Source organism: Arachis ipaensis, chromosome B7, assembly GCF_059453495.1.
Source record: "Arachis ipaensis isolate K30076 ecotype BB chromosome B7, ASM5945349v1, whole genome shotgun sequence".
Lineage (NCBI taxonomy): Eukaryota > Viridiplantae > Streptophyta > Magnoliopsida > Fabales > Fabaceae > Arachis > Arachis ipaensis.
The window spans coordinates 106216620-106239362 of record NC_142442.1 but is presented as its reverse complement, the minus strand read 5'-3'; the positions used below and the strand labels follow the sequence as shown (position 1 = coordinate 106239362).

The 22743-nt window shown below is 38.5% G+C and overlaps 1 non-coding gene across 1 annotated transcript; it reads right to left on the bottom strand.

Annotated features, from left to right (window-relative positions):
- Nucleotides 1–13281: 13281 nt before the first annotated feature.
- LOC148553634 (small nucleolar RNA R71) lies at nt 13282–13389 on the bottom strand. Its single transcript, XR_015892821.1, has one exon. It is a non-coding gene; the product is annotated as a small nucleolar RNA R71 (small nucleolar RNA).
- Between the last annotated feature and the right edge of the window lie 9354 nt (nt 13390–22743).

Below are 22743 nucleotides of genomic sequence, written 5' to 3'. Positions count from 1 at the left end.
GAGCCTTGAGTTGTAGAGGAGGACTTCATCTCCTTCTTGAAAGTCCTTCTTCCGAATGTGATGTTCATGGAATGCTTTAGTCTTTTCCTTGTAAATTCAGGCATTCTCATATGACTCGTTCCTCAAACACTCAAGCTCTTCTAGTTGTAACTTCCTAGCTTCACCCGCCTTGGCTAAATCCATGTTGCATTGCTTTACCGCCCAATATGCTCGATGCTCAATCTCGACCGGAAGGTGGCATGCCTTACCATAGATGATTCGGAAGGGAATCATCCCTATCGGAGTCTTGTAGGATGTTTTGTATGCCCATAGTGCATCTCCTAACCGGAGGCTCCAATCCTTTCTTTGTGGATTGACCACTTTTTCCAAGATTCTCTTGATTTCCCGGTTGGACACCTCCGCTTGGCCATTTGTTTGCGGATTATAAGCAGTAGCAACCTTATGCGACACTTCATAGCGCTTGAGCAATGCTTCTACCTTCTTGTTACAAAAGTGGGATCCTTGGTCGCTCACGATTGCTCATGGCAACCCGTAACGGCAATGTGATTCCTAATGAAAGAAACAACGGTATTGGCGTCGTCAAGGCGGGTAGGCATGGCCTCCATCCACTTTGACACGTAGTCAACCACTAACAAAATGTAGAGATATCCACTAGAGTTAGGAAACGGTCCCATAAAGTCAATGTCCCATACATCAAATATCTCACAGAACAACATAGGTTACTGAGGCATTTCATCCCTTTGGGATGTGTTTCCTGACTTCTGACACTGATGGCAAGACACACATAACCTGTTAGCATCCTTGAATAAGGTTGGCTACCAGAATCCACAATCCAACACCTTTTTGGCAGTCCTTTGTGGGCCAAAGTGGCCACCACAGTTGGACGAATGACAAGCTTCCAGAATTGGTTAAAATTCGGATTCCGGAACACACCTTCGGATTACTTGGTCTACACCTCTCTTCTACAAGTGAGGGTCATCCCAAATATAGTATTTGGAATCACTCCTCAACTTGTCCCTTTGGTTTTTCGAAAAGTTGGGAGGGAAGATTCTTGCAACCAAGTAGTTCGCCATTGGGGCAAACCAAGGAAAACTAGCCGACACAGCATGCAAACTATCCAATGGGAATGAGTCATTGATCAGAAATGGATCAGTTTTTAAATTCTCAATGCGGCTTAAGTGATCCGCAACCAGGTTTTGAGATCCACTCCGGTCTCTAATCTCAATGTCGAATTCTTGCAAAAGCAAGATCCAACGTATGAGTCTAGGCTTTGACTCATTCTTTGTCAATAAATACTTCAAAGCTGCATGATCCATGTATACCACTATCTTTGAACCTAGCAAGTAAGATCTGAATTTATCTAAAGCATGAACTAAGAGTTCTTTTTCGGTAGTGGTATAGTTGGATTGTGCGGCATCTAGTGTCTTAGAAGAGTAAGCAATGACATAAGGAAGTTTACCCTCGCGCTGTGCAAGCGCGGCACCCACAGCATAGTTTGACGCATCACACATTATCTCAAATGGCAACGTCCAGTTGGGGCCTCGCACAATCGGTGCTATGGTGAGAACTTTCCTCAACTCTTCAAAAGCTTTTTTTACACATTCACTGTCAAACTCAAAATCCACATCTTTTTGGAGTAGGCGCGACAATGGCAAAACAATCTTGCTGAAGTCCTTGATAAAGCGCCTGTAAAATCCTGCATGTCCCAAAAACGAGCGGACCTCCCTCACGGATGAGGGGTGAGGCAAAGTAGTAATAACATCAACCTTGGCTGGGTCCACAGAAATGCCTTCACTAGAGACTACATGTCCTAAGACTATGCCTTGTCGTACCATAAAATGACATTTTTCAAAATTTAAGACAAGGTTGGTGTCAACACATCTAGCTAGGACCTTGGCTAAGCTCTCTAAACAACAATCGAATGAGATACCATAGACGCTGAAGTCGTCCATAAAAACTTCTAGAAAATTCTCCATTAGATCAGAGAAGACACTCATCATGCACCTCTGAAAAGTAGCGGGTGCGTTATATAGTCCAAATGGCATCCTTTTATAGGCAAAGGTGCCAAACGGACATGTAAACGTGGTCTTCTCCTGATCTTCAGGAGCAATATGTATCTAAAAATATCCAGTAAATCCATCAAGAAAACAGTAGTGAGATTTACCTGCCAAGCGGTCTAGCATCTGATCGATGAAGGGTAAGGGGTAATGGTCCTTCCGTGTGGCGGCGTTCAATCTTCTGTAGTCAATACATACTTGCCACACATTTTGTACTCTTTTAGTGACCATTTCTCCGTCTTCCTTCTTGACCGTTGTGATGCCCGACTTCTTGGGGACAACTTGAACCGGGCTCACCCACTCACTGTCGAAAATAGGGTATATGATATCCGCATCTAGTAGTCGGGTGACCTCTTTCTTCACTACGTCGAGGATGGTTGGGTTAAGCCTCCTTTGCGGTTGCCGAACCGGCTTGACTCCATCTTGGAGAAATATCCTATGCATGCACTTACGCGGGTCAATTCCCACAATATTCGCAAGGCTCCATCCTATTGCTTTCTTGTACTTTCTTAGAACGTCTATGAGCTTTTCCTCTTCCTCAATTGAGAGCTCGCTTGCAATAATAACTAGAAACCCACAGTTGTCTTCTAAGAACGCATATTTCAGATGGGAGGGAAGGGGCTTCAGTTCACTTGTTACCTCAAGATGAGGTTCCTTTTCATCAAGCTCATGGGACTCATTCTTGATAACTTCTTTAGGTTTATCCTCTTGGTCATCCATCTCCTCAATAGTGGGGTAGCACAATTTGTCGTGATCTTCTTCTTGTACTTCCGCTACCACTTCATCAATTATATCGCATCGGAGCATAGAGTGTTCTTCGGGAGGATGTTTCATGGCTTCCTCTAAATTGAACTTGATAGTCTTGTCTTCAATCCCAAAGGAATATATACCGGTGAAGGCATCTAGCTTGAACTTGGAGGTTTTGAGGAAGGGTCTACCAAGTAGGACGGAGGATGAGCTTCTACCTTCCGTCGGAGGCATCTCAAGGATGTAAAAGTCAACTGGAAAAACCAAATCCTTAATTGTCACAAGTACATCTTCAGCTATCCCCATTACTGTGATCACACTTTTATCGGCTAAGGCAAACCTTGCCGCCGATTTCTTCAATGGAGCTAAATTCAACCACACATAGATGGAAAGCGGCATGATGCTAACACAAGCTCCCAAGTCACACATACAATCATGAAAAGTGTATTCACTAATACAATAAGACACTAAGCACGGTCTAGGATCACCATATTTTCTTGGAATAGGCTCCATCAAGGAAGAAATTGAGCTACCCAAGGATAGTGTCTCCAATTCCCCTATTCTATCCTTGTGTGTACACAAGTCTTTCAAAAATTTTGCATACTTGGAGATTTGTTGAATAGCGTCAAGGAGTGGTATCGTTACTTCGACCTTTTTGAACACTTGGAGCATGTCTAAATCAAATTCCGGTGTCTTCTTTGCTTTCTTCACCATGGAAGGAAATGGAATAGGAATTGATTCATCAACTATAGCTTTTCTCTTGGGTTCCTTGAGGTTTACTCCTTCTTCCTCATGCCTTTTGTCTACCACCTCTTCTTCATGTGGAGTTCCAACAACTACCTCTTCCTCATGCATTTCTCCCATGACTCTTGGGGGTATCTCCTCCAATGTTGTTCCCGACCGTAGTGTAATGGCATTGAGACCGCTTCTTGGGTTTGGTTGGGGTTGTAATGGAAGGTTGGAGGAACTTGAGGGTTGAGTGGTGTTGTTATTGGGAGTTGGTGGTTGGCTTGACATGTTCATCTTTGAGAGCATGTTGGTGAGGTTAGCCAATTGAGTGTTCAAGGCCTCGATATGAGCCTTGTTGATCTCATCTCGTTTTTCCATAGCGGCTCTAAGTTCATCAACTTGATTGTTGGAAGATGTAGGAGTTTGGTTTTGTTGTCTATGGTGTGGTGTTTGGTACTTGGTGTAGTTGTTTTGGTTTTGGTTGGCTTGGTAGTTGGTGTTATTATGGTGGTATTGGGATGAAGATTGGTTGTTGTTGTGATGAGAAGAAGGGTTGTTCCATCTTTGGTTTTGATTGCTTCCTTGCGCATTGTCTCTCCACCCTTGATGTTGATTACTACCTTGATGGTAGTTGTTTTGACCTTGGGGAGGGTATGGTGGGCGGTTGTTGTAATTCACATTGGCTACCACAAGGGCATGTTCCTCTTGGATTTGATGGTATTGATCGGTGTAATGTGTGGTGCTAGAGCACAAACCACAAATCCTAGGAGGGCCTTCAAGTTGAGCAACCGGAGGAGGGGCTTGGATGGCTTTGATGGAGCAGTATTCCCTTTGATCTCTTTGAATTTGTATAAGGATGGTGGTCATATCCCCAAGTGCCTTGGTTAGACTTGCTTCGGAGGGGGGCGGTTCTACCACACCCTTAAGGGAGTTACTCCTCACTCTTGTGTGTTGTGTAGATTCAGCGACATCCTTTATTAAATCCCAAGCTTCTCTTTCCGTCTTATTTTTTGAAAGGGACCTGCCACTAGAGGCGATAAGCAATCTTCTATCTTCCGCACAAAGACCTCCGGTAAAGTAGCTATGAGCAAGCGAGTGGTCATTCCGTGATGTGGACATGACTCCAATAACCTCTTGAATCGAGACCAATACTCATACATGCTCTCTTGGTCTCTTTGCATTATGCCCGAAATCTCTTTTCGGATGTACTCGGTATTCTCCGGTGGGAAGAACTTGTCAAGAAACTCTCTTCTCAAGAAATCCCAATTAGTCACAATATCATCCGGTAGCGAATAGAACCATGTTTTTGCTTGTGCTTCAAGAGAAAAAGGAAAGGCAAAAACCATGATGGCTACCTCATCGGCTCCATGTCTTCGAGCCGTAGAACAAGCAACATGAAAATCCTTCAAATGTCGGATGGGGTCTTGACCCGGCAACCCATGATACTTAGGAAGTAGATTTATCAAGCTACTCTTCAACTCAAAGTTTGGATCAAGGTTAGGATACCTTGCTTGTAACGGTTGAAGTATGATATCCGGAGCTCCTTGCTCATGCAAAGTGATCCGGTGTGGCTCCACCATGTGTGGCTCACCTGTAGGATGCAAAGATGTATCAGTAGTGCCAACAGAAGAATAGGAAGTAGCGGACTCCAAGTCACTCTCAGTGACGTCTAGTGATTCGGTGTTTTCCTCAAGAGAGGCCGAAGTACTAGGCGTGTAGTCCAATCGCCTTCTAGCTTGCCGAGTGTGTAACAAAGTTTTTTCAATCTCGGGATCAAAGTTGGCTAAGCTAGAATTCGGTTGAGACCGAGTCATCAAACTTGAAAGTCATAGTACAAATGCAAAAGAATTTTAAACTATAGCTAAGTATTGAAAGAGCAAAATATCTACAATATTCACATATTCACATAACCAATATCAAGGCATATGTTGCAACCATTCCCCGGCAACGGCGCCAAAAATTTGACGTACGCCCCAGCGGTGTATTGGTAGATTTCTCTTTAATAACACCTCGTCGTGAGTATAGCTCTACCAACAACAATCCTCGGGGGGGTCAAATTTAGAAGAGGGATTTGGTTGTCACAAGTTCAACCCCAATAGAAATAACCGAAGTATTCAAACCTCGGGTCGTCTCACAAGGAATGGGCAAACATGTGCTTCGACATTGGTTAGAAATCCGGGGTTGTGAGTTATGAGCATGAAAATAAATAGAAATCTTAAAAAGCAAGTAATCTTAAATTGTAATAAACTAATTCAACCACCTAAGTAAAACTTGAGAAATTCCAATGAACAAGCAATATTCTATTTAATTCTACTTAAACCAAACAAGTAACTATAACTAAGGAAATTGAAATTGGAAATTGGGTTCAAATATGAATGATAAAAACAACTCTTGACTAGGCATGGGAATTGGGATCACAATCCTTGTCCAACAACTATATCTTGACAATTATGAGGAACCAAGCTCATTAGGTCTATCCCGAAAGTCTTAAGTACGTGATATCTACCCCTAGACTTGAGGTATGTCAAATGGCTTTGGCCACATCAACCCATAAGTCCCAACCTACCTACTAATTAAATTAGTAGTGGGTTGGCGTCACTGAGTATCAAATTGACCACCAAGGGCTCCGAAATCATCAAATCTATTAGACCTAATGACTCATGTTTACCCAATTCCCTTGACCTAGGCCAAGAGTGGAAAAGACTACTCCATAATCAAAGTAAACAATTCATCAAACACTTGGTAAGCATTAATAAAAGACATGTTCAAAATAGCAATTAAATTGAATTCCACAAATACTCACTAACAATTATCAACATACAATTAAGTAATCAACAAGATTAAACATAGAAATCATCAATGCAACATCAACAAGTCAAGATTCACAACATTCATGAAATGTGTATAAAATGACAATTGACAAGAATCATAAAACTATCACTAAACGTAAGCAAGATTGTAACAAGGAATTCAAATTTAACAATTAAAACTGTAATTAACAAAATCTAATTCACAAATCAACAAGGGAAGATCAAAATAGAAACTAGATCTAGAGAGGAACAAGGGTTTCTCTCTCTAGAATAACCAAAGAACCAAAAACTAGCTAAAATTGTGTCCTAGTGTAAAATGAGTCATCTCTCTCTTTCCCCCTAGCATCCTTGGGTCTTTTCCATGCGGAAACAGCTTGAAATTGGGCCTCCTTGGCCTCAGAAATCGCCAGGCACGATTTTTCTTAATGAGGTCACGTGCAGCTTCCCATGCGTGTGCGCCATGCGTGCGCGCGCCGATTACTTTTGTGATCCACGTGTGCGCGCCAGTTGCGCGTGCGCGTCGATAGGAATCTTCCAAAATGCGCGGATGCGTCCATCCTTTCGCGCCGCTTCCAGCCAATCCCATCCACGCTTGCGCGTGGAGTGCGCGGACGCGCCGATGCTGCTGCTCCCAAGACTTCAATTCTTCATGTTCCTCCCTTTTTGTACATGCTTTCTCCCTCTCTTCTAAGTCATTCCTACCCTATAATTTCTGAAATTACTCAACAAAAACATCACGGCATCGAATGGCAATAGAAGAGGATTAAAATATGGCAATTTTAAGGCAAAATAAGCATATTTTTCATCATAGAGTAATATTGGGAAGTGAACACAAAACCATGCATTTCTTGTGAATAAGTGTGAGAAATATTGATAAAATCTCCCAAAATAAGCACAAGATAAACCACGAAATTGGGGTTTATCACCGACATTCTTAAGAGGTCCTATGTATCGAGCATTAAGCTTCTTAGTCTTAACGGCCGTACCTACTCCAATAGTTAGGGTTACTTTTATGAAAACATGGTCACTTTCACTAAACTCTAAGAGTCTATGTCTATTATTGGCATAGCTTTTTTGACGGCTTTGTGCTGTTTGAATCTTTTGACGGATCCCTTTTATATTTTCAATAGTTTCTTGTACTAAATTTGGACCCAAGATGCTAGCTTCTCCTCCATCTGTACCAACACAACGGTGTTTAACATCTTCTTTCGTAGAGAGCTTCATATGGTGCCATTCTAATACTTTGTTGGTAACTGTTGTTGTAGACGAACTCGACAAATGGCAAGTACTTATCCCAACTGCTTTAATTATCCATCACACAGGATCTCAACATATCTTCCAACATTTGGATTGTTCGCTCTGACTATCCATTTATCTAAGGGTGATATGCGGTACTGATATGCAGCTCCATTCAGAATGCTCTCTAAAACGCTCCCCAAAATCTAGAAGTAAACCTCGGATCTCGATCAGAAATAATTGATGAGGATATTTTATGTAGTCGCACAATCTCTTGTATATATATATCCAGGATAGCCTTTCCAGAGTATAATCAACTCGAATCAGAAGAAAATGTGTCGACTTTGTTAATCTATCCACAACTACCCAAATGGCATCGTGTCCTGTTGAAGTCCTTGGTAATCCCGTGACAAAATCCATCGTGATCTGCTCCCATTTCCACTGTGGTATCTCCAAAGGTTCCAGGGTTCCTGACGACTTCTGATGTTCCACTTTTACCTTCTGACAAGTTAGGCATTTCGAGATACAATCAGCTACATCTTTCTTTAAACCCGGCCACCAGAATGTTTGCTTCAAATCTTGGTACATCTTTGTCACTCTAGGATGCATAGAGAATCTACTCCGATGGTCTTCCATAAGGATCTTCTGTCACAAGTTTTGAGACTAAGCCACACAAATTCAGTTCTTGTACCTCCATAATCCACCTTGATCTTGATGTACATCTTTTGATTCTTCTGCTTTCATGCATCTCAACAATGTCATCATCTCTAAATTCTGCGCTTGTGCTTGTTGAACACTGATCTTGAAATTCGGTGTTATACACGATTGTGCTAAATGAACTCCATATAATGTCTCAATGATGTTGAGCTTAGGGTTCTCAAACTTTGTGATAAGCTTCTCTTCCTTTATCATCATCCAAGAGATACTTAAACTTTCCCTGCTCAAGGCATCTGCCACTACATTCGCCTTCCCTGAGTGATAACTTAACTTGAAGTCATAGTATTTTAGAAATTCCATTCACCTTCACTGCCTCATATTAAGACTCCTGGTCAAAAATGTATTTCAGGCTTTTGTGATCAGAGAAAACTTCAAATTGAGCACCATACAAGATCATTAAGAAGGAGAAAAGTCGGGTTGATTATCACAAGGATACAAGACCCCATTGTTAATGTGGACATGAACTTTCAAGAGATTCAATTATTCTTCATCGAATACAATTCTTTTCTTTTCTTTTTTCTCGAGGACAAGCAAATCTTAAATTTGGTGTTGTGATGCATCCGCATCGTCAGTAGTTTTTTCCTTTGAATTTTATTCCATAAGCTAATGATTCTTATTGTTATAAGCAAGTATTTCATGGTTTGGTGAATACTACTATGAGTGTTTGAATTCTTTGATTATAGAAAATTGTGATAGAAAGTGAGCAAAAACAGAGAATTCCTAGACCAAACAGAGAGGTTACTGGACAAAACAGAGAGTCCCTAGGATGTCAAGCCACCCCACGTTCAACGTGTTTCCTCCCATGTTCAACATTCCATTCAAAGGCACTTCCAGGGAGCTTGCCATTGATGAGCGGATAATTTATACGCTTTTTGGCATTGTTTTTAGTATATTTTTAGTAGAATCTAGTTACTTTTAGGGATGTTTTTATTAGTTTTTATGTTAAATTCACATTTCTGGACTATGAGTTTGTGTGTTTTTCTGTGATTTCAGGTATTTTCTGGCTGAAATTGAGGGACTTGAGCAAAAATCAGATTCAGAGGTTGAAGAAGGACTGCTGATGCTGTTGGATTCTGACCTCCCTGCACTCAAAGTGGATTTTCTAGAGCTACACAACTCAAAATGGCGCACTTCTAATTGCGTTGGAAAGTAGAGATCTAGGGCTTTCCAGCAATATATAATAGTCCATACTTTGGCCGAGTTTAGATGACGCAAAAGGGCGTTGAACGCCAGTTCTACGCTGCAGTCTGGAGTTAAACGCCAGAAACATGTTACGAACCAGAGTTGAATGCCAGAAACACGTTACAACCTGGTGTTCAACTCCAGAAAGAGCCTTTGCACGTGTAACATTCAAGCTCAGCCCAAGCACACACCAAGTGGGCCCCGGAAGTGGATTTATGCATCAATTACTTACTTCTGTAAACCCTAGTAACTAGTTTAGTATAAATAGGACTTTTTACTATTGTATTTGACATCTTGGGACGTTTAGTTCTTAGATCATGGGGGCTGGCCATTCGGCCATGCCTGAACCTTTCACTTATGTATCTTCAAACGGTAGAGTTTCTGCACTCCATAGATTAAGGTGTGGAGCTCTGCTGTTCCTCATGAATTAATGTAAAGTACTACTGTTTTTCTATTCAACTCAACTTATTCCGCTTCTAAGATATTCATTCGCACTTCAACATGAATGTGATGAACGTGACAATCATCATCATTCCCTATGAACGCGTGCCTGACAACCACTTCTGTTCTACCTTCGATTGAATGATTATCTCTTGGATCTCTTAATTAGAATCTTCGTGGTATAAGCTAGATTGATGGCGGCATTCATGAGAGCCTGGAAAGTCTAAACCTTGTCTGTGGTATTCCAAGTAGGACTCTGGGATTGAATGACTGTGACGAACTTCAAACTCGCGAGTGCTGGGCGTAGTGACAGATGCAAAAGGAGGGTGAATCCTATTCCAGTATGATCGAGAACCTCAGATGATTAGCCGTGCTGTGACAGAGCATTTGGACCATTTTCACAAGAGGATAGGATGCAGCCATTGACCACGGTGATGCCTCCAGACGATTAGCCATGCAGTGACAGCGCATCGGACCATTTTCCAGAGAGGATGAAAAGTAGCCATTGACAATGGTGATGTCCTTACATAAAGCCAGCCATGGAAAGGAGTAGGACTGATTGGATGAAGATAGCAGGAAAGCAGAGGTTCAGAAGAATGAAAGCATCTCTATACGCTTATCTAAAATTCTCACCAATGATTTACATAAGTATTTCTATCCTTATTTTCTATTTATTTATTAGTATTTTCGAAAACTCCATAATCAATTATTATCCGCCTGACTGAGATCTACAAGATAACCATAGCTTGCTTCATACCAACAATCTCCGTGGGATCGACCCTTACTCACGTAAGGTTTTATTACTTGGACGACCCAGTGCACTTGCTGGTTAGTTGTATCGAAGTTGTGAATGAAAAACGATTTATTAAGACGTGCGTACAGAGTTTTTGGTGCCGTTGCCTGAGATCACAATTTCGTGCACAAAGTTTTTGGCACCGTTGCCGGGGATTGTTCGAGTTTGAACAACTGACGGTTCATCTTGTTGCTCAGATTAGGTAATTTTCTTTTTGTTTTATTTTCAAAAATTTTTCAAAAATCTTTCAAAAATTTCTCATCTGTTTTCGAAAAAAAAATAATAAATCTTTTCAAAAATATATTTTTCTTCAGAATTTTTAAGAATGAATTCTAGAGTTTCATGAAGCATGTGAAGCCTAGCTGGCTGTAAAGCCATGTCTAAATTCTTTTGGACTGAGGCTTCCAAACCATCAGCATAGAGGCAAGTTAATTTGATAAGTAATGAGCAGTATATTCTGATTTACATGCTAAAGCTTGACTGGCTATTAAGCCATGTCTGACCCTCAGATTGGAGCTTTAGACTAAGAGTGCAAGATTCCTGGAATTCATGTAAAAAATTTTAGAATCCTTATTTTTCTTTTTCACAAATAATTTTCAAAAAGAAAAATCCAAAAAAATAAATAAATAAAAAAATCATAAAAATAAAAAATATTTCATGTTTCTTGTTTGAGTCTTGAGTCAAGTTGAAAGTTTGGTGTCAATTGCATATTCATCTTGCATTTTTCGAAAAATTCATGCATTCATAGTGTTCTTCATGATCTTCAAGTTGTTTTTGGTAAGTCTTCTTGTTTGATCTTGATGTCTTCATGTTTTGTGTCTTTTCTTGTTTTTCATATGCATTCTTGCATTCATAGTGTCTATACATGAAAAATTTTTAAGTTTGGTGTCTTGCATATTTTCTTTGCATTAAAAATTTTTCAAAAATAAGTTCTTGATGTTCATCTTGACATTCAAAGTGTTCTTGGTGTTCATCTTGACATTCATAGCATTCTTGCATGCATTCATTGTTTTGATCCAAAATTTTCATGCATTGAGTCTTTTTCATGTTTTTGCCTCTCATCATTAAAAATTCAAAAATCAAAAAAATATCTTTCCCTTTTTCACTCATAAATTTCGAAAATTTGAGTTGACTTTTTCAAAACTTTTTAAAATCTAGTTGTTTTTATGAGTCAAATCAAATTTTCAATTTAAAAATCTTATCTTTTTCAAAATCTTTTTCAAAAATCAAATCTTTTTCATTTTTCTTATTTATTTTCGAAAATTTTAAAAATATTTTTTAAAAATCTTTTTCTTATCTTTATCTCCTAATTTTCGAAAATAACATCATCAATTAATGTTTTGATTCAAAAATTTCAAGTTTGTTACTTGCTTGTTAAGAAAGATTCAAACTTTAAGTTCTAGAATCATATCTTGTGATTTCTTGTGAATCAAGTCATTAATTATGATTTTAAAAATCAAATCTTTTTTTCAAAACTAATTTCAATCATATCTTTTCAAAAATATCTTTTTATCTTATCTTTTTCAAAATCATATCTTTTTCAAAAATTTGATTTTAAAATATCTTTTCTAACTTCTTATCTTCTTATCTTTTCAAAATTGATTTTCAAATTTGTTTCAACTAACTAACTAACTTTTTATTTGTTTCTTATCTTTTTCAAAACTACCTAACTAACTCTCTCTCTCTAATTTTCGAAAATATCTTCCCTCTTTTTCAAAATTTCTTTTTAATTAACTAATTATTTTAATTTTTGATTTTAATTTTCGAAAAATTACTAACCTTTTTCAAAAACTATTTTCGAAAATCACCAAGTCTTTTTCAAAAATAATTTTCGAAAATTCTCCTTCTCTCTCATCTCCTTTTATTTATTTATTCATCTACTAACACCTCTCTTCATCCCACATCTCTGCTCTCCTTACCCTTGTGTTTCTTTCTTTACATTACATTCTTTTCTTCTTCTACTCACACAGGGGAACCTCTATACCTGTAGTAAAAAGGATCCCTATTATTATTTTTCTGTTCCCTTCTCCTTCATATGAGCAGGAGCAAGGACAAGAATATTTTTGTTAAAGCAGATCCAGAACCTGAAAGGACTCTGAAGAGGAAACTAAGAGAAGCTAAATTACAACAATCCAGCAAGCACCTTTCAAAAATTTTCGAACAGGAAGAGGAGATGGCAGCCAAAAATAAGAATAATGCAAGGAGGATGCTTGGTGACTTTACTGGACCTAATTCCAATTTACATGGAAGAAGCATCTCCATTCTTGCCATTGGAGCAAATAATTTTGAGCTTAAACCTCAATTAGTTTCTCTGATGCAGCAGAACTGCAAGTTTCATGGACTTTCATCTGAAGATCCTTTTCAGTTCTTAACTGAATTCTTGCAGATCTGTGATACTGTTAAGACTAATGGAGTAGATCCTGAAGTCTACAGGCTCATGCTTTTCCCTTTTGCTGTGAGAGACAGAGCTAGAATATGGTTGGACTCTCAACCTAAGGATAGCCTGAACTCTTGGGATAAGCTGGTCAAGGCTTTCTTAGCCAAGTTCTTTCCTCCTCAAAAGCTGAGTAAGCTTAGAGTGGATGTTCAGACCTTCAGACAGAAAGAAGGTGAATCCCTCTATGAAGTTTGGGAGAGATACAAAGAATTGACCAAAAAGTGTCCTTCTGACATGCTTTCAGAATGGACTATCCTAGACATATTCTATGATGGTCTGTCTGAATTAGCTAAAATGTCCTTGGATACCTCTGCAGGTGGATCCATTCACTTAAAGAAAACGCCTGCAGAAGCTCAAGAACTCATTGACATGGTTGCTAATAACCAGTTCATGTACACTTCTGAGAGGAATCCTGTGAGTAATGGGATGCCTATGAAGAAGGGAGTTCTTGAAATTGATACTCTGAATGCCATATTAGCTCAGAATAAAATATTGACTCAGCAAGTCAATATGATTTCTCAGAGTCTGAATGGAATGCAAGCTGCATCCAACAGTACTCAAGAGGCATCTTCTGAAGAAGAAGCTTATGATCCTAAAAACCCTGCAATAGCAGAGGTGAATTACATGGGTGAACCTTATGGAAACACCTATAACCCCTCATGGAGAAATCACCCAACTCTCTCATGGAAGGATCAACAAAAGCCTCAACAAGGCTTTAATAATGGTGGAAGAAATAGGTTTAACAATAGTAAACCTTTTCCATCATCCACTCAGCAACAGACAGAGAACTCTGAACAAAATACCTCTAATTTAGCAAACTTAGTCTCTGATCTATCTAAGGCCACTGTAAGTTTCATGAATGAAACAAGGTCCTCCATTAGAAATTTGGAGGCACAAGTGGGCCAGCTGAGTAAAAGGATCACTGAAATCCCTCCTAGTACTCTCCCAAGCAATACAGAAGAAAATCCAAAAGGAGAGTGCAAGGCCATTGACATAGTCAACACGGCCGAACCTGGAGAGGAAGAGGAGGACGTAAATCCCAGTGAGGAAGACCTCCTGGGACATCCAGTGATCAATAAGGAGTTTCCCTTTGAGGAACCAAAGGAATCTGAGACTCATCTAGAGACCATAGAGATTCCATTAAACCTCCTTATGCCCTTCATGAGCTCTGACGAGTATTCATCTTCTGAAGAGAATGAGGATGTTATTGAAGAGCAAGTTACCAAGTACCTTGGTGCAATCATGAAGCTGAATGCCAAACTATTTGGTATTGAGACTTGGGAAGATGAACCTCCCTTGTTCACCAATGACTAAGTGATCTGGATCAACTGACATTGCCTCAGAAGAAACAGGATCCTGGAAAGTTCGTAATACCTTGTACCATAGGCAACATGATCTTTGAAAAGGCTCTATGTGACCTTGGTTCAGGGATAAACCTCATGCCCCTCTCTATAATAGAGAAACTGGGAATCTTTGGGGTGCAAGCTACTAAAATCTCATTAGAGATGGCAGACAATTCAAGAAAACAGGCTTATAGACAAGTAGAGGACGTGTTAGTAAAGGTTGAAGGCCTTTACATCCCTCCTGATTTTATAATCCTTGATACTGGGAAGGATGAGGATGAATCCATCATCCTTGGAAGACCTTTCCTAGCCACAGCAAGAGCTGTGATTGATGTTGACAGAGGTGAATTAGTCCTTCAATTGAATGAGGACCCCTTGTGTTTACAACTCAAGGTTACCCTTCTGTAAACATGGAAAAGAGGCACAGTAAGCTTCTCTCAAAACAGAGTCAACCAGAGCCCCCACAATCAAACTCTAAGTTTGGTGTTGGGAGGCCACAACCAAACTCTAAGTTTGGTATTGGGAAGTCTCAACAAAGCTCTGAACATCTGTGAGGCTCCATGAGAGCCCACTGTCAAGCTATTGACATTAAAGAAGCGCTTGTTGGGAGGCAACCCAATTTTTATTTATCTAATTTTATTTTTCTTGTTCTTTCATGTTTTATTAGGTTCATGATCATGTGGAGTTACAAAATAAATATAAAAATTGAAAACAGAATCAAAAACAGCAGAAGAAAAATCACACCCTGGAGGAAGACCTTACTGGCGTTCAACGCCAGAACAGAGCATGGTTCTGGTGCTGAACACCCAAAATGGGCAGCATCTGGGCGTTTGAACGCCAGAATTGCACCCTGGAGAAGAGCTGGCGCTGAACGCCCAGAACAAGCATGGTTCTGGCGTTCAACGCCAGAAATGGGCAACAAATGGGCGTTCAACGCCCAGAACAAGCACCAATCTGGCGCTGAACGCCCAGAGTTGTGTGCAAGGGCATTTTGCATGCCTAATTTGGTGCAATGTTGTAATTCCTTGAACACCTCAGGATCTGTAGACCCCACAGGATCACCTCAGGATCTGTGGACCCCACAGGATCCCCACCTACCTCCACTTACTTCTTCTCACCCCCTCTTTCACACAATCCCATAAGCACTCTTCCCCAAAACTCTTCACCAATCACCTCAATCTGTCTTCCCTATAACCACTTCACCACTCACATCCATCCACTCTTCCCCATAAACCTACCTCATAAACCCCACCTACCTTCAAAATTCAAAATCAATTTCCCACCCAAAACCCACCCTTATGGCCGAACCTTACCCCCCTCCCTTCCCTATATAAAGCCCTCCATTCTTCTTCATTTTCACATAACACAACCCTCTCTTCCCCTTCTTGGCTGAATACACCCCTCCCCCCTCTCCTCCATATTTTCTTCTTCTTCTTCATCTATTCTTTCTTCTCTTGCTCGAGGGCGAGCAATATTCTAAGTTTGGTGTGGTAAAAGCATAAGCTTTTTGTTTTTCCATTACCATTGATGGCACCCAAGACCGGAGAATCCTCTAGAAAAGGAAAAGGGAAGACAAAATCTTCCACCTCCGAGTCATGGGAGATGGAAAGATTCATCTCCAAAGCTCATCAAGACCACTTCTATGATGTTGTGGCCAAGAAGAAGGTGATCCCCGAGGTCCCTTTCAAGCTCAAGAAGAATGAGTATCCGGAGATCCGACATGAAATCCCAAGAAGAGGTTGGGAAGTTCTAACAAATCCCATCCAATAAGTCGGCATCCTAATGGTTCAAGAGTTCTATGCCAATGCATGGATCACTAGGAACCATGATCAAAGTAAGAACCCAAACCCAAAGAATTATATTACAATGGTTCGGGGAAAATACTTAGATTTTAGTCCGAAAAATGTGAGGTTGGCGTTTAACTTGCCTATGATGCAAGGAGATGCACGCTCCTACACTAGAAGGGTCAACTTTAATCAAAGGTTGGACCAAGTCCTCATGGACATATGTGTGGAAGGAGCTCAATGGAAGATTGACACCAAAGGCAAGCCGGTTCAATTAAGAAGACTGGACCTCAAGCCTGTGGCTAGAGGATGGTTGGTGTAACATCCCGCATTTTTGAAAATCTAAATATAAATAAATTGTGATTTTATCTTACTAAGTTTAAACTTTATAATTTTAGAAATTATTTTGTTAAAAATAATTAAATAGATTCGGAGATAGTTTTATTTCGAATCAATTAATATTTTTAAGTAACCTAATTATAAGGGAATATTTTGTATAATTTTAGTAATTGAAAATAATAAAGAATTGTACAATTTAATTTAAGTAACTTTTATCCTGAAAAAGTTACGATTTATTTTACTAATTTGATATCTTATTTTATGAATTAATTAATTAAGAGTAATTAAATTAGTTTTATTCATATTTGAAGTTTAAGTTAATTAATATTCTTATGTAATTTTTATAATTGGTTATCTCATATGCTTTGGAAATAAAATTTAGTAATGGAAGTGTTATATATTTAATTTAAGTAATTTCTATTATGAATGAATTATGGTTTATTTTATTAGTTTGAACTTTTAGAGATTAATTTATTAGGAATGATTAAATGGATTTTTATAAATACTTTAAGTTTAAGTAATTTTATTATAATTAGATATTTTGTAAATTGAAATTAAAGTTTCAGATATAGAAAAATAATAGAGATTTGTATGATTTAATCTAGAAAATTGATATTTGAATTTAAATTGTACTTTACAAAATATAATTAACTTGTTCATTTTATAATGTAAATTAGAAATAATTGATTGAACTTAGAAATATATTGATAAATAATGTTCCTAAATATTTTTAATAGAGTATATTTGATTCTAAAATTACTGTACCCTTCAATGTTATCAAAATATCTATTCATATCTATCCATATTACTTTATAAAATCCTAATTTCTAACCCTAATTCCTAAAATTAACTCAGAACCCTAATTCCCCAATTCCTAAACCTAACCGCCGCAGCCTCACCCTCTTTCAACGTACAAACGCATACACACTGAAGAAATGGGGAAACAGAGAGAAAGATCTGAGAAAGAGAGGGAAGCGAAGGGAGACGGCGCTGGCTGGGCCTCGCTGCCGTCGCCGTCGAGCTGAGGGAAAGAGAGGGAGCTTCACCGCGCCGTCATCCAACTGGTCGAGTCTGCTGCCTCACCGCCGCCTCCTTCGTCGCGCGCTACTGCCGGCCTGGAATCGCCGCCACTGTACCTTGCCCGCTTGTCGCCGCCGTTCCGTGGAGTCCGCTCTGGTGCCGGTTGAACAGGGATGAGGGAGAGGCGTCGAGAGAGAGATGCAATGGAGGTTAGAGGGAAGAGCTGCCATCACCACCGTTCCGTCTATGAAGCCTGAGCTCGTGTTGCCGTCCTGAGCTTCGGTGCCGCCGTGGAGGAGAGTGGAGTAGTCACCGTCGTTGGAGAGAGGGAGAGCCAGAGGAGGACGAGACGTGTGAGAAAGGAGACGCACAGGGGAGGAACCGTTCCTCTGCCCCTGCTATCGCCGGAATTCCTGGTCGCCGTCGTCGTTCATGGTGAGTCAGTTAAGTCATAGCCATGAGAACCACTACCTCTGAACCCCAGTTGTTCTGTTGCAATCCTGTATTTTCCTCTGATATTCTCGACTCTGTTCTGCTTCTCTTTTGTTTTGTCATTCTTATTTCGTTGGTGTCCCTGCTGTTCTAACCGATTGGATTGATGCTGCTGCTGCTAAGACGTATGCCCTGCTCTCTGGTTTCTGTTTTCCCGAGTACCAGAGCTGCTGCTCCATTCCTGTATTTCTTTTGGTAAGATAGGTTTTGTTCTACAATCAATATTCTGATTACTGCTCCTTTGATAATCTGTTCTGTTTTACCCTTGCATTTGCTTCAGCCTCTATTAAATTCCCTTCCAAAATTGTTGTTGCTGCTACTAGAGTTGTGGGTGATGCTGCTGTCGTTGATCGGAGATGCCAAACTGTTGCTGCTACTACTTTGAGATGATATGGCTGCTATTAAGGTTGTTGTTCATGAGTGCAGCATTCCCAATTTTTATGGATTTCGACACTTTGAGGTAGGGGGTTTAAAACGATTTTAATTTAAGAATGCCTACAAGGTTTATTGAATAACTGCAAATAGATTTAATAGCTATGAGTAATCGATTGATTATGTAATTATTGAATTGTGGCTGAAATTTTGATTGGAATGGTTGAGGTTGTGATTTGGAATTGTTGATTTGTGATATTGATTGATTATGTGGATTGGGAATTGCTTGATGACTAATTGTTGAGAATTTCTGAATTTTAATGGGCTATGTTGGATTTGTTGCCGTTGAGTTGTTATTTGGTATATTGTAATGTTAATGAACTTGTTTGGTGGTTGATTTGGAATTGGTTTTGAGGGGTTTTGAAAGGGTTGGATTTTGAATACTAAATAGATTGCTGAAAAACTGATTTTTGAAATTAAAAGGTGACTTTGGAAGTGAATTAGTTATTCAACGATAATCGAAATGATATAAGAGCAAAGGTTGAGTAAAGTATAATAAAAGTTGTTGTTGGGACTCAATTTTGAGAAGTTTGAATTAACTATAGAACTAGTTATGATTCTTCAAAGTTAAAATGTAAAACTTGATTTTCTGCATTATTTTTAGAGGAAGCCGGAAACTTTGAAAAACTATAACTATTTCTGTGATTATCAGAAATCTGTGGGACCAAGTCCGGATTTAGCTTGGGGATATACGAAACTGGACTGCTGAATTTGAGACCTTTTCACTAAGTTTATGATTTATGGTGAATTTTTGAATCATGGATATCAAAACTGGTTTTTCTGCAGAACGTTTAACGCAGCAGCAACTTGCTTCCTCTATTGGAAATTATGTAATTTAAATTTTGAAATGGAACCAATTTTAAATAAAATTTTATTCCTACTATTTTAATTCCGTAAAATTTCAGAACAATTGGACCTGTAGTTTTAAAGATATGAATTTTTGAAGGATGATGCATTATGCAGAAAAAGCCAGATTCTGTTTCCTTAAATTAGTAACTTTGGGAGTTTATAACTTTTGATCCTGGATAGATATTGAGATGCAACTAATTGGAGGTGAAAATTAAGTATGTTTAGTATATGTGATTTAAATTTCAGGATTTTCTATGTTTTAATAAGTGAGCTATGGGACTTGGAAGAGGTTGTGTTGAATGATTTGTAAAACAGAATTCTGCAGAAAATTACCTAACTTTCAAGCTACGTAACTCCTTCATTAAAAATGGTATGACCCTGGAACCAATTGAGAAAGAAATTTGGATGAGTTATGTTTAACCACATTAATTTTGAAGGTATTTGGATTTAATTTGGATTTTATATGAAATTTCAAATGTTGTATGGTGCTGCTGTCTTTTGGATTTAAAATACTGCAGAACAGTCACGGTTTTGCTTATATTCCCGAAGCTAGAGACAACGAAAAATTATGATTTTTGATTTAATAGAAAGTTTAATCCGAGACGGTCGCATGGATTTAAATTTTGCATAATTCCAAATTCATTTGATATTTTAAAAACAAAATGGAAATCAGGCTGCCAAGTTGTGTTGGTAATTATTTTGGATATGGAATTTAAGAAATAGATTTTCTATTATCAAATATTTTTGAGAATATATTGCTGTGGCAAATGCTGAAAGAGGCTGATGAACTGTTGAGAAAGAAGGAACCCGTAAGGGTGGATAAGTCCTATTTTTAAAGGAGATTATGTCCAAATTTTTATAAAAAATATAAGGACTTAATCAAAATAAATATTCAAGGCTTATTTAATAATAATAACTTCAATAATTCTTTTAAGAAAAGAATATTTGGTTTATGAGATTGTTGGTAGGGGCGTGGGTCTAGTCCCGCTTGCTCAGTGCGTAAACTATTATGCAGGGATGGTGGTTTTGTCCCGCCTGCAGTGAGGACGGTGGTTTTATCCCGCTCACGTATTGATAAATTGTTCAGCAAGGTCGGTGGTGTGATCCCGCTTGCATATTATTTTATGTACCCAGTAAGGATGGTGGTTTAATCCCGCTTACTGTGGAGGCAAGGACGGTGGTTTAATCCCGCTTGCGTGTTCCGGGCAAGGATGGTGGTTTAATTCCCGCTTGTCTATGGAACCCACGGATAAGGATGGTGGTCTAATCCCGCTTATCCGAGTCGGGTCTGGCAACATAACCGATGCGTGAGCTCATGGCCAGTAGGACAGGCATGCATCATATGCATCTATGTGACATTGTTTGGGTGTGTATATTGTAATTGGTTTGCCTAAGTGAATAATTCTGTTAACTGCTAATTGCTATACTTGATATAATTGCTCTTGATTGTGTTTGAACCTCATTACTTGTGTTTGTAACTGATTGGCTGGATTGTGGTGAATTGGGTGCTGGTTGAATTGCTTGGGCCTGAGGCCGTGATTAGATTGTGTTTGAGGGTTTAGTAAGTATGAAAGATTGAGCTGGTTCAGCATAGACTTAATGAACCTATGCTTGGAACAGATTAGTCATTCATATGGTCTAGGAAAACTTTTAAGATTTTTATAAAGGAAAATATGGGTTTAGAATTTTGGATAATTAACTGATGCTTTATAAGATTTTGGATTTTTGAATGTTATGCGGTTGGTTTTCAAAATTAAAGGTTAACACGGCGAGTAAAGATCACTGCAAATGAAAACAGTTTTCTTTTAAATACTTTTGAGTGAAATTAACTATTTACGTTTTATTCTTTACTTTCACGGCATTTTCGACCTCTACTGAGAACATGTGGTTTGGTTCTCACTCCCAAATTTTCCACCCTTTCAGCGACAGGTTTGAAGACGCAATTTGAAGCTGCGAGTGATCATTAGGCTTTCTTTATGGTTTTAATTGCTTTCATAGAGTTCCTTCGCTCTTGTCCTTTGAGATTTTATTTTACATAGAGGGGTAGGTTTAGTATATTGTATTTGAGTTTTATTTGGTCTCTTTTGTATAAGAATTATTATCAATAATATTTATGTGATTATTATTATTTGTGAATGTTTGAATTATGACTTTAATGAATAAAAAAAACAAAATTTTCTGGCATTTTCTTAAAACTGAAACGGGAACTCGATACAAAGGCTTGATAATTAAGTAGTTAATACTAGAAAAGGTTACGTAATGTTCTTTCTAGTAGAAATACCCTGACTTAAGCAAGGTATTTTGCTGGACGGGACGTTACAATATGGTATCAGAGCAGTCCTTCCTGTAGAGCCTTGGGAGTGGACTGACTATGCTTTATTGCATACTCTGAGTGTCTGTCATGCTTTATAGCTTGTTCTGATGACAAGAGTTTGTGTTTTATATGCATGACTGTCTGATGATTAACGCTATTAGTTTACCTTTGCATACCTCATGGTATCAAGTTTGGCCAACTTAATACTAATGATTTATGTATATGGGAACACTAATGGGTTATCATAGATGAAATAGAAGTGATAGGTTAATGCGAATCACGAGGTTTTAGGGACATTAGAAACTAAGTTCTAGAGATTAGTTCCGTTTCGACGTATAATCTTTATTCGTGCTTGACGTTTTCTCTTTCCTTATCAATTACATTGAAGTCTCTAGTTCTTAATCTCTTTCTTGGAATGTGTCTTCTATATTTTCTCATATCTCGTCATTCATATATATCCTTGCTTGATTATGTTCCTAATTGTTGCTTGAATCGTTTGAAACATTTATCCTATACCTTACCAACTCTATGCTGCTTGCTTTGAACTTGGATTTATTTCGGTGCAACATATCATTTCTTGAAATTTCCTTCTTGAGTACTTGCTTCAGATTCTCTTCGGGAAAAATTTCAATTTACAACTTTTCTTACTTGGCTGTATCCACAACCCTTGCTTAAAATTTGATGGGATTGTTTTTAATTTGGTTTAGACTTTCTTACATAAACTCTAAAACTTCTTTATGTAGTTTAATCTTGTTTATCTGTGATATACCACTTATCTTTTATTGATTTATAGAAAATTTTATTTCAGAATCTATTCTTTAAATAGAAGCTGATTTTCTTCCAACTTTATTATTCTTATAGCTATTCTTACCTAATTATGTACTTAAGTACCCTCCAAGATTTTTAAAGAAAATATTTTGCCCTCAGCATCAAACAAGCTTTAATTTACAAACCATGCATGATTTGCTTGATCTGAAATTAAAATTGGTATAACGTATTATTTATACTAAGTTTAGTACTT